This window comes from Schistocerca serialis, chromosome 3, assembly GCF_023864345.2.
Source record: "Schistocerca serialis cubense isolate TAMUIC-IGC-003099 chromosome 3, iqSchSeri2.2, whole genome shotgun sequence".
NCBI lineage: Eukaryota > Metazoa > Arthropoda > Insecta > Orthoptera > Acrididae > Schistocerca > Schistocerca serialis.
The window spans coordinates 227249220-227266374 of NC_064640.1; the positions used below are offsets into that span (position 1 = coordinate 227249220).

Genomic DNA, 17155 nt, shown 5'->3' on the forward strand with positions numbered 1-17155 from the left:
AATGAAGTCGATTCATTTACTAAGTGGAATGCTAACAACTGCTTAATTGCTCTTTCTAGTAAGAATACCCTCCTAGCCTTCTTGACCTACTTTTTTACTTTCGTAACCATAGTCGTAATGACAACATCATGAGCACTAATCCCTGTCTCGACACTGACACCGTCGATGAGGTCTGGTCTGTTCGTGGCTACCAGATCTAAATTACTTCCATTACGCGTTGGCTGTCGATTTAGCTGCTCAAGACACTTTTCGGATAATGTGTTCAAAAGTAATTCACACGACGGCTTGTCTGTACCACCTGTAATGAATCCATAGACATCCCAGTCTATACTAGGTGGGTTGAAGTCGCCTCCGACTAATATAGCATGATTTGGGTACTTCTGCAATACAGAATGTAGACTCCCTTCGAATGATTCTAGAACTGTCACGGTGGAACCTGGTGGCCGGTAATAACACCCCACAATTAACTTTATTTCCCCTAGCCCTGTTAAACGTGTCCAGATAACTTCACAATCACACTCTACTTTGACCTCAGTAGACACAATACTTTTTCCAACTGCAGTGGAGACACCACCTCCTACGGTGTCTAATCTGTCTTTCCGATACACGTTCCAACCCTCACTGAATGTTTCAGAACTTCCTATCTCAGGGTTCAGCCAGGTCTCAGTCCCGAGAATAATTTGCGAGCCACACGCTCTCTGGCGGGCAGTAAATTCAGGAACTTTATTCCGAACACTCTGAAAATTTACTGCTAGTACCTTGATAGCTGAAGTGTCTTTACACTGAGCGCGTCTTGATTTCCCTGCATGCACGTCGACTGGTGAGTGTTCATCAGGACACCTCGCACTACTGCCTAGCCTAAAAAAACCCCACGTGCACGCCACAAGTACTCTGCTACCCAAGTAGCCGCTTCCTTTGTGTAGTGCACCCCTGACATATCTAGGGGCGTCCTGCAATTCCCCACCCAATAGCGCAAGTCTAGTAATCTGCAGCCAAGACCGTCACAGAGTCGACAAAGCCTCTGGTTGAGATCCTCCACTCGGCTCCAAACCAACGTCCCCGATCCGCTCTGGGAACAATGCTGCAAATAGAGAGCTCTGCTTGCACCCCACGTGCGAGGCCAGCGGTCTTCACCATATCCGCCAGCCGCCTGTACGCACTGAGGATCGCCTCAGAACCCAAGCGACAGGCATAATTGGTGCCGACTTGAGCAACTATTTGTAGACGACTGCACCCCGTACGCTCGATAGCTGCCTCCACATCGTGGATGAGGCTCCCCGGCAGACAAACCGAGTAGACGTTGGATTTCTTTCCAGCCCTGTACACTATTTCCCTAAGGGGCTCCTTCACCCGCCTAACGTTGGAGCTCCCAATAACCAGTAAGCCTTCGCCCCCGTGTGCCTGCTCGGACCCACTGGCAGGATGAACGGGCAAGGCCAGCCGGCCAGCCTCCACATTGGCCCTCCGCCTCGAGTGACGCGAACGCGTTGCAGCCCGCCACTCACCCTGAGGTGAGTATCATCCATCGCGCCGGGTACACTAGACGGTGCCTCGGTGGCTGAGTCAGCGGACGCAGCAAGCGACACCTGTGGTGTCTCAAGCGACGCGCCAGACCCTCCCCCATCGCTGCACCTCGAGGCAGCAGCCTGAAGGCGGCTGACCGTGGCCAACAGCACGCTTAGGTGCTCGCGAACCGCGGAAAGTTCCCCTGCGCCCGCACACAGCACGCATACACCCTATCCATCCTACTGCTAATATCTAACGACTCCGCGAATTTGTACTCTACGGCTGTCAATAAGCAATATTACTCCTCTCAAATACGGGAATACGCAAGGATTTTATGTAATTAAATATGCAAGCGCACAAACACTCGGAAAGAAATTAAGAATCAAACTACAAAACAAATATCAAAGCTAAACATGCGACTCGCTACTGCACTGCTGCAGCGCTAATGCTTCACCAGCAGCTGCTCAAGGGTAACTGACCTATGTCAAAAGCGCACTGGCTGTCCAAAACAAACAACTGCGCGAATTTATACTCTACGGCTATCAATAACGGCAACGGCCTTGCCGCAGTGGATACGCCGGTTCCCGTGAGATCACCGAAGTTAAGCTCTGTCGGGCGTGGCCGGCAGTTGGATGGGTGACCATCCTGCCGCCATGCGCTGTTGCCATTTTTCGGGGTACACTCAACCTCGTGATGCTAAATGAGAAGCTACTCGACCGAATAGTAGCGGCTCCGGTCAAAGAAAACCATCATAACGACTGGGAGAGCGGTGTGCTGACCGCATCCTCAACCGAAGATGACACGGCGGTCGGATGGTCCCGATGAGCCACTTGTGGCCTGAAGACGGAGTGCTTGCTTTGCTATCAATAAGCAATATCACTCCTCACAAATACGAGAATACGCAAGGATTTTATGTATTTAAATATGCAAGCGCACAAACATTCGGAAAGAAATTAAGAATCAAATAACAAAACAAATATGAAAGCTAAATATGCGCTACTGCACTGTTGCTGCACTGATACTTCACCAGCGGCTGCTCAAGGCTCACATATGCCCTATTCCGAATGATTTTCGAGACAAAACACAATTAATGTACATCGTTATTTATTTGCTGTATCCTTCAATAAATTGCCAGCTTCACACATGTACGCATGTACAACAGTTAGTTAAAATAACAATATTCGTTTAGCAAAGTATCAGTTTAAAAATATGTTTTTTAGCACATTCATCTCCAAGTACTATAGTACACGTCACATCACAGCTGATGTACGGTGCATAATCAGTGTTCGAGTATTCCAGCGCCAACTTCAATGCATTTGTTCACTCTTGGAGAACATGTTGTGTTGCCTGTCTGACTACCTCAGCACGTTCCCTAATGAGGGCAGCAGTGTCCATTATGCGCCCACGCAATTTATCTCACGTATTCATCTTTTGCTTGTACATCTCAGACTTCATTCAACCTCAAAATCAAAATGGCGTAAGGTCTGGCTATCTTAGTGGCCAGTTAATTGCACTACCACGACCAAACCAGCGACTAGGGAAGTGCGGCTGAGAAGTTTTCTCATACGTCTGGTAAAATGTAGAGGGTCTCCATAATGCTGGAAGTACATTGCAGTCCGTGAGGGCAAGAGAACGCTCTCAAGCTTTGAACATGAAAATCATTCTGTCTTGTTATTCGCTCTTCTAAAATGCGTGAACCTATCAGCATGTTACCGATCGTGCCACACCAAACAGTGATTGTAAAAAGAATTTGTAAATTCTTTTCCACTGTAGCGTGCAGATTCTCCAGCGGACACCCATAATTATTGAGTGTGTCGTTGATTACGTTCCATATAAACGCGTCTACACGAGTAAAAAGTATTAATGGAAGCAAATGACGATTGTCATGTAACCAGTGACAAAATTTAATTACGATGCTATTGTCGCTATTATGAAGATTGTGAAAAGGTAGTATGTAGAATGGGTAAAAGTAACCAGCGAGGGAGAGGCCAGAGGCACTTGCGACAGCGGCGCTTCCCAGGGGAGTGAAATGCCAGAAGGAGACCTGGCTGCTCTTTGCTCAGCGGTTGTGCGTGGGTCTCAACCCATGCCCCTCAGGCAGGCGACAGACGGCGGCTGACGGTTTGACGCCGAGTTCCTCCCTGGGTCTCATCATTTGCGGCAGCTGACAGGAACAGCAAGCCAGCAGGGCTAGGACGCCAAGTCTCACAAAGGACCCAGTGTGCCCGCAGACACAGCCTGGTCTCGAACCATAGGCTGCTGCTGGCACTGCCCAGTCGTCTGATGGGCCAGTGGTGCTCCAGCACTGTAGTGCGGCTACTCAGCAATTACCAAGTCCCTGACTCGAATAACGTCCTATCCTCATTTATACTCCATTACTGCCCATTTGTTCCTCGAAAACCTGATGCCTAGTCACACTGCCCATAAGAGAGAGACCTGCTTCAGTGCAGTGGCAACGACCCAATTGCTACTTCATTATGAATTACCTCGAAGAAAACTGTCTATTGACACACAGTCAACATGGGTTTAGAAAAGATCGCTCCTGTGAAACACAACTAGCTCTTTATTCAAATGAAGTGCATAGTGCTATTGACAAGGGATTTCAGATCGATTACATATTTCTGGTTTTCCGGAAAGTTTTAGACACTGTACCGCACAAGCGGTTTGTAGTAAAATTGCATGCTTATGGAATATCGTCTCAGATATGTAACTGGATTTGAGATTTCCTGTCAGAGAGGTCACAGTTCGTTGTAATTTACGGAAAGTCATCGAGTAAAACAGATCTGATTTCTCGTGTTCCCCGAGGTAGTGTTATAGGCCCTTTGCTGTTCCTTATCTATATAAACGATTTGGCAGACAACCTGAGCAGCCATCTTACGTTGTTTGCAGATGAAACTGTCGTTTATGGACTAATAAAGTCATCAGAAGATCAAAACAAATTGCAAAACGATTTAGAAAAAATATCTGAATGGTGCGAAAATTGGCAGTTAACCCTAAATAACGAAAAGTGTGAGGTCATCCACATGAGTGGTAAAAGGAATTCGTTAAACTTTGGTTTACAATAAATCTGTCTAATCTAAAAGCCGTAAATTCAACTAAAAGCCTAGGTATTACAATTACGAACAACTTAAACTGGAAGGAACACATAGAAAATGTTGTGGGGAAGGGTACCCAAAGACGGCGTTTTATTGGCAGGACACTTAGAAAATGTAGCAGAACTACTACGAATGTCCGTCGTCTTTTAGAATACTGCTGCGCGGTGTGGGATCCTTACCAGAAAGGACTGACGGAGTACATCGAAAAAGATCAAAGAAAGGCAATACGTTTTGTATTATCGCAAAATATGGGACATGTTCCACTTACACGAGGATCTCCTCAGCACGGATCTATCAAACGAAAAAATTATCTAATCTAATGAAAAGAGTGTCACAGTAATGATACAGAATTTTGGCTGGACAAAATTAAAAGAAAGGCGTTTTTCGTAGCGACGGAATCTTCTCACGAAATGACAATCACCAACTTTTTCCTCCGAATGTGAAAATATTTTGTTGGCACCGACCTACATAGGAAGAAACGAACACCCCGATAAAATAAGGGAAATCAGAGCTCGTACGGTAAAATATAGGTGTTTGTTCGTACCGCACGCTATACGAGATTGGAATAATAGAGAATTGTGATGGTGGTTAGACTAGCCCTCTGCCAGGCACTTAAATGTGATTTGCAGAGTATCCTCATAGATGTAGATGTAGATTCATTGCTGCGTGGGGCAATTTACCATTGCGCTAAGCTATACTTGCTTCACAACTCACTTACGCATCTATTATTCTGCCTTATTTGTCGACGTAGCATGGCTGATGGCCAGCGCTGTCACTGCAATACTCCGTGGTGGCCTCCATGCTACTCTCAGCGCTTACAATAAAGATTTATTACTTTTCCAGATTTCTGGGTAGTGTCACAACGCAGCATAGTAGGAGTAATACCACCTACATTATGTATATATGGGTTTCTCACTCAGAATGTTGTTTGTTTGTGAGATGATCGTGTTACGCCTCACATACGAACAGAAACGTCTACCAGCACATGTCAGAATTTGAGAGTGGCAGCATCGTGAACAATAGAAACAGTGGTTTATTGTTCCGCGATGTCACTACTTGCGTTGGTTGGCATCCCATAATTGTCACGTGATATGGAATTAATGCGATCAGTAGATTCCTATTCAGCGACATGAGCGATTGCAACAATCACATATGTCTGGAGCCCGTGGGACATGCATATTCATTCAGCTGTGCAGGATCACAAAGTAAAGTTACATGCCAAGAACCTGGAAATGGGTTTGCTTACTACACAACAAGTATCGACGCGGAGAGTGAGGTGACGTCAGTGCAGAAACCATTGCTGCTGCAACCCTTGACACTGCAGCAGAGGGAGGCAAGGTGACAACCCTGGACACAGGAGTGGCGCCATGACACTCTTTCTGCGTATACCATCATGGTTTTTCAGCTTTCCCATCGCTATCATACATGCTCCAATACCTGGTATCATGCTATTCAGGGCCAATGCGTACAGGAAATGTCTACTTCTCGTTCTCATAGCCGGTAACTTGGACAGCAGCCCTTACATTTCCGATTCCATAAGGCCAGTGATATTGCCAATTATTTGAGGTCACCAAAACGTTATGTTTCAGCAACACGATGCAAGACCGCATGTAACCACACTGTCCAAATCTACCTCTATACAGAGGGTGTACAACTGTAGTCCTCGCCAACACGTTCTCCAGATATCTCGCCCATTGAATACGTTTGGTCACAAGACTATGATGCTTGCACTTGACACTTCGATTGGCATGTAACTGAAGCAGCATAGCGTGCTGCACCCATACCTCTCATACAAGCTCAGTTCAACTCAATGCTCAGCCAAACTGGAGCCATTGTTACTGCCAGAACTGGCAATTCTGTGTACTGCTTGGGCCACTCTTATTAATGTGACCACCCGAAAAAAGTCTGAATGACCACCTTTTGCAGTGTGAGATGTGCAGAAGTAGTCAGTAAGGTTCTAGGGGTTCAGAGAGGGATGTGGAGTCATGCCGACCCCACCCCATTGCCAGCTGATCTACGTTTCTCGGTTGAGGCTCCATGGTGGGATCGAGCTAGTCTCACAGATTCTCAACTAGGTTCAATCGAGGGAGGTTGACAGCCAGGGGAGAACAGTGTAGTCATCCTGGTGCTCCTCGAAACACGCAACACATACATTGCAACCTATGTGACATGATGCTATGTCCTGCCGGTCGGTGGCATCATGTCAAGGAAAAACCAAATTCATGTAGGAGACAGATGGATATAAGTATTTTGTTGAAATATTGTGCCTCCAGAATGATGAGATTACCCAGGGAATGCCACTGAAAACATTGCCCAGATCATAACGCTCTCTCCTGGTTGCAGGGTGTTTCCTTTCAGACATTCCTATGGAACATAATACGTAATTCATCTGAAAAGGACAGCTGTCGAGACACTCAGTGGCCGTCACTTGAAGTATTGGCGTGCAAATTACTGCCTTTGCCTCCGATGAATAGCAGTCAGCATGGGTGCATGAACCAAACACCTGCTCCAGGGCTCATACACAACGAAGTTCGCTAAACAGTAGTTGAGGAGACACTTTTGCTACCTTCTTGGGTCGTACTTTAACCACAGTTGCACATAAATACTCTACAAAAATAGCCGTTTCTGAAATACTTCCTCCCTTGGCCCAAATGCCAATGATCATACCCTTTTCGGCATCATATAAATCACTCCATTTCCACATTGCGATAATAACTGCACTGTTTTCCGCATCCCCCCCACACTGCTGGTGGTGTCACATATCACCTCAAATCTCTGAGTGGTTATTGCATGTTGACGTCGAACATAGGCGGTGGCCACATTAATGTTACTGGACCGTGCAAAATTCGGAACCTCTATGCTTCCAAATCACTTACAATTTTATTCACGTATTCTTTCTACTACACTGTATAAGCACTACAAGTAAAATGTTTTTATGCTCTATCCGTCCTGGGGAGCAGTTTCATGGCCAGCAATATATTTTCGATCGTTCTTACAATGTGCTACAAGGATGTCATCAACTATTACCACTGGCGGATTCTCATTTCTGTTCCAAAACAATGTTTGCATATTTCTCCACAGCTGTCAGGTGTTGCAAATATGAAGTTAGTAATGTTTTCCCACTAATTAGCATTTCACCACGTAACGTGTCATCTAGCACTGCAGCTGTTACCTAGCTAGTGGATCTGGAACGTTCTGGCTTTGCTCAGATGTTAATTATACAACGAAACTAATTTTCGTTGAGAGAAGAGCAGTAGAAAGAAAGGAGGAAAGTTCAATAGCCCATCATGCTGTTTTGCACAGCGTGATCACCAAAGATATAAACTAAACAACGAAACTAGTCTTCGTACAACGAAGACGATGGAGACAAAACGGAATGTTGGGGCTCAAATCTTCAACGACGACGGTATGACTATGTACCGAATACTTCCTCTGTGGGAGAAGGATAAGGAAGAAATTCGTCTGCATCTCATTCAAAGAATCGTCCTGGAAATAGCTTCAATCGATTCAAGTGAACCATAGACAACCTTAATCTCTGTGACTACATCATTCACTCGAAATCTATTTCCACTGGAAGCAAATCTACTATCTTAGCACAAATAAATTATTATTCATTTAATGCATCAGACTGAAGAGGTCAAATCTATTTTGGCGCTTTGCACACCTATTATCAACATTAATAATTGTACATCAGCCTACTGCAACGTTACCCCATTTTACCATACTCAGGGAAACAAGCAACGAAGTAATTCCACAGGCCAAGAACAAACGGTTTTCTTATATCTACGAATTTAGAATTGATTTTAGCCAAAGTTGGGGAGTTAAATCAAAAAGTGATCGTGGTTGTTTAACATGCACTTGAAGATGAAATGTGCATTTGTAACTCTGTTTTGTGCACTTCTAAATCGCTTGTACGAGGATTGGTTCCTGTAGGTTTGCCCTATTGCCGGTCTGCTTTCCAATTAGTTCCAGGAATATCCACCAGATGGAGTTGGAGGTTACTGTTTGAGCTCTGGCCATACAGGGCTGAGCTAGAATGACGTCACATGATAAAGCAGTCAGGAAACATCTATGCTGAAGTTTTTGCACTAGTGTAGTTCAACAGAAATAATATAAGTAAATCACGTAGATGGTTTTTGCTACTTATTCAGAGATTAAACGCTGAAAGGAAACCAAAATTAGAATAAATCTGTAAAACCTGTACAGAACATTTACGATTGTGGACTACTGGGAAACGAAAACGTCTGAAAGAAAAGCCATTCCGATACCTGTTGTTTGTGAGGACTGGTGTTGCCCCTCTGATACTAATGACGATGACAGTGATTATGCGGGTATGGCATTAATTCCTCAGCGTTTAAACTGGGATGAGTTAATAACTCACCACAGATCTCAAGCCGTCAATAGAAGCTTCTGAATTACTGGCTTCCAACAAAAATGTACTGGATCAAGGAACCAAAGTTACCTTTCACCATAGAACAGAAAAAGTATGCTACCCTTCTTGCTCTTGAAATGGTTCATCTGAGGCAAAATATCCCAGATGAGCCATTCCAATTATAATAAATCTCTGCTGTAACTATGTAATAGGTTTAGTTCAACGGAACGTCATGAGAAAATGACTCTTTCAAGATATGATTAAACAATTTGTAGAATAAAAGTAAACACTCATTTTGTTTCAATGAGAAGCGGCAGTATTCACCTAATTTGGGTATGAATGGGTTCTGAGATTGTTTACTAGCTAGTGAAGATACCATTTCTTAATATTTCGTCTTGATTTACTTCGCAATTAGTTTCTCACCCATAGTAAAACATAATACACAGTTTTTTCTTAGTGTCAAATTTTTACCCATCAATAAGACAAAAAAACGTAATCTCATCACCAAAACCTCTTTTTAGACAGAAGGAGCTCATTTTCACATGATTGCTGATAACAAAAACATTACACACGATGTGTCACATACAAAATCTTAAAAGTCAACTCAGCTAACAACTATGCCCAATCTGATTTGGGATGCATACAGTTCTATGTAACACAAAATTTTTGTCCAAAATGTTCTAGAATTTCCTTTGTCAAAATAATTATTATAACGACATCTGTTTTTAGAAACAGTGGCGGTTTATGCAAAATTTATACCTTGTTATAGTCACAAAAATGCGATTTGCAAAAGAAATTTTTCTATATTCCTGCAATAAAATTTAGGAATATAAAAATCCATCACATCCCAAGATTTGTTTACATATTGCAGTATTAAATTATTATGCCAAGCAGAAATTTTCTGGTGAAGTTAACTGCGGTTTTTGAATACACTGAAGACTATTGTCTGATAAACAATCAATTACGTTTTCCTACAGCTCATATGACAATTGCAATTTTGGTGAGTAACTGTCATATACGGGAAAAACTGTATATATGAAATGAATTCCAATAAAAACCTTTAAGGTTAACAATGATTTTTAAATATAGACTTCTGTAAAGTGAAATCTGTAGGATGACGAGTTTTCATAATTTTATGTCTTCGTGGTTTAACTCGCACTAAAATGGTAAATTTGAAAAAGAATAGTATTTCGTAAATACTTCAAAGTATCGTGTACCTATATAAGAGTCGTAAATCTCATACTTTACGATCTAAATCGGAATAAATGTTAAACAAGTGGATGTGGAATCGTATCTTTCGGTTGTGCCCAGGCTGGTGTCGTAACGACCTGTTGATCCAGGAAGCCCTTCATTTTTATTTTTTACACTCTCAAGAAGACAATCTCGTGTTCTGCACGAAATTAGTGAACACCCGAGGAAATGGGTCTTCCTGAATGTTTTCTAGTTGATTTTCTCGGTTCTGTGCACAGCTCAGGGCAAGTTTGAAATTTGTTTTAATACACAATGGTACCAAAATCAGTTCAATATCAGCTGTTCCCTCAAGGGAAATGAAAGAAGAACATAAAACCGTAGTTTTGCTCTTTGAGAAGATTACGTCTGATAAACATCAATGGGTGGTTTGTCTAGACTTCTGAACGGTAAACTTTCTCCTTGGTTTGCAAAGTGCTTCTTGTGACTCTGGAATAGCAGAGACAAAACAGATGACAGTGTTTGAAAAGAATGGCCAAAGAGAGAAAACATGTACGGAGGGAGGAAGAATGTCATTAACGACCCCTTAGTTGAACGAGAGGAAATCATTTGTCGTCTACTGTATATCAAGTTGGGCCTTTTGAAGCAGTTTGTAGAGGCTTTTGATAAGAACGGGTCACGCTTTGCCATATACAGGGAAAAATGTCTGAGCTGAGAACGGAAAAATTCAAGCAGGAATATTTGACTACCCGCAAATAAGGCAACTCTGCATCTTAAAACTGTCGAGGAACGCTACTAAGGAAGATCGGATATGCACGTGATGGCAGTTTACTGCTCGAATTTAAAAATGGACCGCTTCATAATACATTCAAGAATGTCATGGAAAAGAAGCTTCCTAAATGTTCAGGGACTGGATGTTATCATCAATGACCTTTTTATTTAGTATAGAATAATAGTTATATAAAACAATAGTAAAATTATTGTTTCATTTTCTATCCATGGACTTATATTAAAACAGAATGACATATATTTCACTAAAATCTTGTATTTTAGAATTTTGAGCTCCTTGGCAAATATTAATGAGTTGTTTGAATTCAGAGCATGAAATGCTTAGCAAATCAGCTCAAAACACTCCGGTGTTACGCAAATCAATAGCACTTTACACGAATCTTAATGCTCATTGTTAGACTAATAATAATCTACGTTTTTGCTCATGAGTATTATCTTTCGCTATGTGCTCTGTGGTAATGAAGGTTAGAATGTAACGTACCTTGAATCAGAATTATTACAAAGGGGCACTGTCTTACTTGAAAGGGCAGTTTAGAAAATTAGTCATAACCTTGTTCAAGGAGGCGTAATATCATTTGCATGAAATGAGTTAGAGAAACATGAGGAATTGTTAATCTTCCTGAACGAGAGTCCAGTGTTTCCATGGCTGCACCACATTGTACATAAAATACAATGTGGACTGCTGATGTGCTGCAATTATTTTTTATTATCTGTTTTTGGATTTACTGGAAGAACAAGTTTTGAAGTATTCGAACATGTTGGGTTGGCTACACCAAAAATAGCTACCTCACGTGAACTGGCCAATGCGAAGGCTGTCGTGATAAAATAAAACGTTATAAACTACACAAAGGGCATCCATCGCATTCACCAAATTTCATTAATAAAACCCAGCAGGGTGACGAAGTTGGATGACCCAGAAGTCACAGTTAGGAGATCAGTGGTTTGTATCTCTATCAGTCCATCCACATTTAAGTTTCCTGCAGTTTTCCAAGCATAAGCTGGGATAGGAGACTGCTGAGCAAGAAACCTAAATGTGAATGGCCTGACAGAGATTCGAACCACTGCCCCCCTGACGGTGAATCCTGTGTCTTCCCACTTCGCCACCTCGCTGGGTTTGTGCTTTTGTCTAAGGAAAGGAGTATACTCCTACATAGAGATATGGAAGCGATTGCGCATGCGCATGCCCGCGCGTCTGTGTGTGTGCGCGTGTGCGTGTGTGTGTGTGTGTGTGACTGTGAGCTCGTGGTCATGTGCTCGGCGGAAGGCGGGCTGGGGCGACGGTAGCAGACACGCGAAGGCTTACCTCCAGGGTCGTTACGACGCTTTCTCGTGTGTCGGATAGCCAGATGACGGATTTTTTACCGTTCCTGTTCTCTTGAACAATCTTATAGCACACAGCCATCTCTGCAGAAACAGAGAAAGAAGGAGGTACTTCTTAACTTGGTCATTTCTAACACTACTCTATATCTACATCTACAGGGCGTGGACACAAATATGGAACAACGTAAAGTACAACAGGAACCATGTCTCCTTGGAACACAGCATCTACATCTACATGATTACTCTGCTGTTCCCAAGAAAGTATCTGGCTGAAGGTTCAATGAACCACCTTCAAGCTGTCTCTCTACCGTTCCACTCACGAACAGTGCGCGGGAAAATGAGCACTTAAATTTTTTCTGTGCGATCCCTGATTTCTCTTATTTTATGGTGATGATCATTCCTCCCTATGTAGGTGGGTTCCAAGAGAATGTTTTCGCAATAGGAGTAGGAAACTGGTGATTGAAATATCCTGAGATTGCCACACCAATTCACGTATCATGTCTGTGGCATTGTCTCTCCAACTTCGCGGTAATACAAAACGAGCTGCCCTCCTTTGCACTTTTTCGGTGTTATCCGCCAGTTCCATCTGATGCGGATCCCACACCCCACAAATACACCCGAGAATAGGGCGGACTAGCGTGGTGTAAGCAGTCTCTTTAATAGGCCTGTCGCACCCTCTAAGCGTTCTGCCATTGAATCTCATTCTTTGGTTGGCTGTGCCCACAACATTATCTATGTGTTCGTTGCAATTTAGGGTATTTGTAATTGCAATTCTTAATTATTTAGTTGAATTTACAGTCTTCAGATTTATGTGACTTACCTTGAATCGAAATTTAGCTGTTTTCTTTCAGTACTCATGTGAATAACTTCAACGTCAATTGCCACTTTTTACACCATACAGATACCTTAATTAAATTATTTTGCAGTTCGTTTTGGCCATATGATTACCTTACAAGACGGTAAATAACAGCATCATCTGCAAGCAACCTAAGACGGCTACTGAGATTGTCTCCTTCCTGCTGAACTTGTTTCTGGCTTTAGCCAGCTATTTGATATTCACTGCTGGCTATTGGGGCTTGGAGCTCTGGTTCCTTCCCAACACAGCTACAACAATTATCAAGTACAATACTGACCGTTTTTACAACTAACTGACTGTGTTTTACCTACCCCCTTTTAGACAGACGCCCTTTCTGTGGTTCCCTGAGGCCCACTAACCTAAACAACCTCCCAGTCCCTTCCACACATTCCCCACTACCTGTGTAGCACCTTCCTGACCTATTAAACTGAACCCGGAAACCCAGCGCCTGATGGCGCAAGTCAAGGAATCTGCAGCCTACACCGTCACAGAACCGCCTGAGCCTCTGATTCACACTCTCCACTCGGCTCTGCACCAAACGACCACAGTCCGTTCTATCGACGATCCTGCAGGTCACTATTGGAGAACAAGTATTGTACCATGAAATGGATCTGATCAGACAAAATTGACACACAATCCTTGGAAGTAATATGACCTTGCAGAATAACCATGGGGTCCAAGGCATACCAGGGTATGGCCGACCAAATCTTCACCAAACCCTCGCAATGTTTCGCTCTTTGCAGCAAGCAGTCTGTAACATGGGCTTGGGACATGCACATGACAGACATTAACACGGGCAGCAGTTGGAAACAGTGTAAAACAAGACTCACTCAACCAATTGACTTTCTTCCATTGCTCCATATTTAAGGTTTTAGGCCTTCAGTAATACAATTTCCTGTTACATCCTTTGCAGTCGCTAATGCTTGGTTTTGAAATTCCACGTCAGCCTGCAATTCTCTGCTTATGAAGAGCGCTTCCTGTTGTTTTGGTGCTTACAGGTTCTCGAGTGCGACATCGAATTCTGCAGTGACTACTATATCTGTTGTCCTCTTATTTTTCGTCACAGTACTCTTCAATGATCATCTACGGTGGTTACTGAACACACACTTTCGTTCGCATTGTGACTCAGAGGATGCGTTTCCGCTCTCATTGTATTCGGTACAAATCTTTGATGCGGTGCCTCATGAATCACGAACCACTTCAGCTACTTGGTAACAGAAGCAAATACCATAAAAACACCAAAAACTTGGCAATATATGAATTCACTTACCTCTGACATAACACACTTACAGCTACACAAAACACCTTTCTGACCACGACTGACACTTGCAACGAATTGAGGGCATCGAACAGGTGCCATTAGTGATGAAATACAACAGCTAATCCAGCAGGTTTGGCTAGCATCTGCATTTATGTTCAAGAATGCTTTGTATTTCTTGAAGTGCTTCCATGTTTTTGTCCAACACCTGTATATCTGCAGCCATTGTCGAAACCCTGTATATCCACAAACCCTGTATATCTGCAAACCACTATGAAATGTAAGGCAGAGGGTACTTCCAGCTGAACTAAATACCGTTTCTTCTCCTTCCATTCACGTAAGGATTTCGTGAAAAATGACCGTTTATACAGCTTTATACGCGCTGCAGTTAACCTAATCCTGTCCTCTCGATCCCTGTAGGGTCGTTGTAGTATATTCCAAAATTCGTCTAATAAAACTGGTTCCTGACCTTTGTATGTAGGTGTCTGCCATTCCAGTTTCTCCAGAATTTCCGTGACACTATCCTGCAGATCAGACAAACTTGTGATCATAGCTGTGTCTCTTCTCTGTATACGTTCACTACTCTTGTTCGTCCTATTTGGAACGGATCACACACACTAGTGCAATATTCTAGGAAGTGTCGTATGAGTGTTTCGTAAGCAGTCTCCTTTGAAGACTGACTACTAGTATTCCACTTATGAAACGAATTCTGCGATCTGCTTTGCCTACGGATGAGCAAATGATATGGAATTATTCAGTTTACAGGGTACGTATATATGACGACTACTTACATTAATGAACACATTATTTTTTGTCCTACTCACTCAACTACATTTAAAAATATTTTCTTTCTCAGGCTACCTGCTTTTAAAGAGAATTTTGCCCTTGAAGTAGAACTGGGTTGTCCAGGGAAAATGATTCTAATTTATATTTACATCTTGCTACGCTACCTGTCAGACTTAGTACATTATTGTGCAAATAATCAAACATTTTCTGCAGCGTATTGAACTCATTTGTGAGTCACTGAAAGCTTTCATAATGGGTAATAAAGTTCACTTTTTCCTCTACCGTTGCAGGTGAGTAAATCCCTATACTTCTCAAATTGTGGTGGATTATTTATGACGAATTTGTGACATCACAGTTAAAATGCACAGCTCCTTTATGGAATTAACTGCTTCCAGTTGCTGACCTGCTATTTTGTGGCTAAATGATAAGGGATCTATCTTTCTATGTATTCGCAGCACATTACACTTGTCTAAATTGAGATTCAATTGTCATTCCCTGCACCATGCGTCAATTCGCTGTAGATCCCCCTGCATTTCAGTACAATTTTCCATTGTTACAACCTCTCGATACACCACAGCATCATCTGCAAAAATCCTCATTAAACTTCTGATGTCATCCACAAGGTCATTAATGTATATTGTGAATAGCAACGATCCTATGACATTCCCCTGCGGCACGCCTGAAATCACTCTTACTTCGGAAGACTTCTTTCCATTGAGAATGACATGCTGCGTTCTGTTATCTAGGAACTCTTCAATCCAATCACACAATTGGTCTGATAGTCCATATCCTCTTACTGTGTTCATTAAACACTGTGGGGAACTGTATCGAACGCCTTGCGGAAGTCTACCTGTGAACCAGTCTCTATGGCTCTCTGAGTCTCGAGGACGAATAGCGCGAGCTGGGTTTCACACGACCGTCTTTTTCGAAACCCATGCTGATTCCTACAGAGTTGATTGCTAGTCTCCAGAAAAGTCATTATACTCGAACATAATACGTGTACCAAAATTCTACAACTGATCGACGTTAGAGATATAGGTCTATAGTTCTGCACATCTGTTCGACGTCCCTTCTTGAAAACGGGGATGACCTGTGCCCTTTTCCAATCCTTTGGAACGCTACGCTCTTCTAGAGACCTACGGTACACCGCTGCAAGAATGGGGGCAAGTTCAAATGGCTCTGACCACTATGCGACTTATCTTCTGAGGTCATCAGTCGCTCAGAACTTAGAACTAATTAAACCTAACTAACCTAAGGACATCACATACATCAATGCCCGAGGCAGGATTCGAACCTGCGACCGTAGCGGTCGCTCGGCTCCAGACTGTAGCGCCTAGAACCGCACGGCCACTCCGGCCGGCGGGGCAAGTTCCTTCGCGTACACTGTGTAAAAGCGGACTGATATCCCATCAGGTCCAGCGGCCATTTCTCGTTTGAGCGATTTTAATTATTTCTCTGTCCCTCTGTCGTCTATTTCGATATCTACCATTTTGTCAACTGTGCGACAATCTAGGGATGGAACTACAGTGCAGTCTTCCTCTGTGAAACAGCTTTGGAAAAAGACACTTAGTATTTCGGCCTTTAGTCTGTCATCCTCTGTTTCAGTACCATTTTGGTCACAGAGTGTCTGGACATTTTGTTTTGATCCACCTACCGCTTTGACATCAGACCAAAATTTCTTAGGATTTTCTGCCAAGTCAGTACATAGAACTTTACTTTCGAATTCATTGAACGCCTCTCGCATAGCCCTCCTCACACTACATTTCGCTTCGCGTAATTTTTGTTTGTCTGCAAGGCTTTGGCTATGTTTATGTTTGCTGTGGAGTTCCCTTTGCTTCCGCAGCAGTTTTCTAACTCGGTTGTTGTACCACGGTGGCTCTTTACCATCTCTTACGATCTTGCTTGGCACATACTCATCTAACGCATATTGTAACATGGTTTTGAACTTTGTCCACTGATCCTCAACACTATCTGTACTTGAGACA

General features: G+C 43.0%; 1 pseudogene; it reads left to right on the forward strand.

The window, feature by feature from the left end:
- Window positions 1-2056: 2056 nt before the first annotated feature.
- Window positions 2057-2173, forward strand: LOC126472328 (5S ribosomal RNA; annotated as a pseudogene).
- The last annotated feature ends 14982 nt before the right edge of the window (window positions 2174-17155 follow it).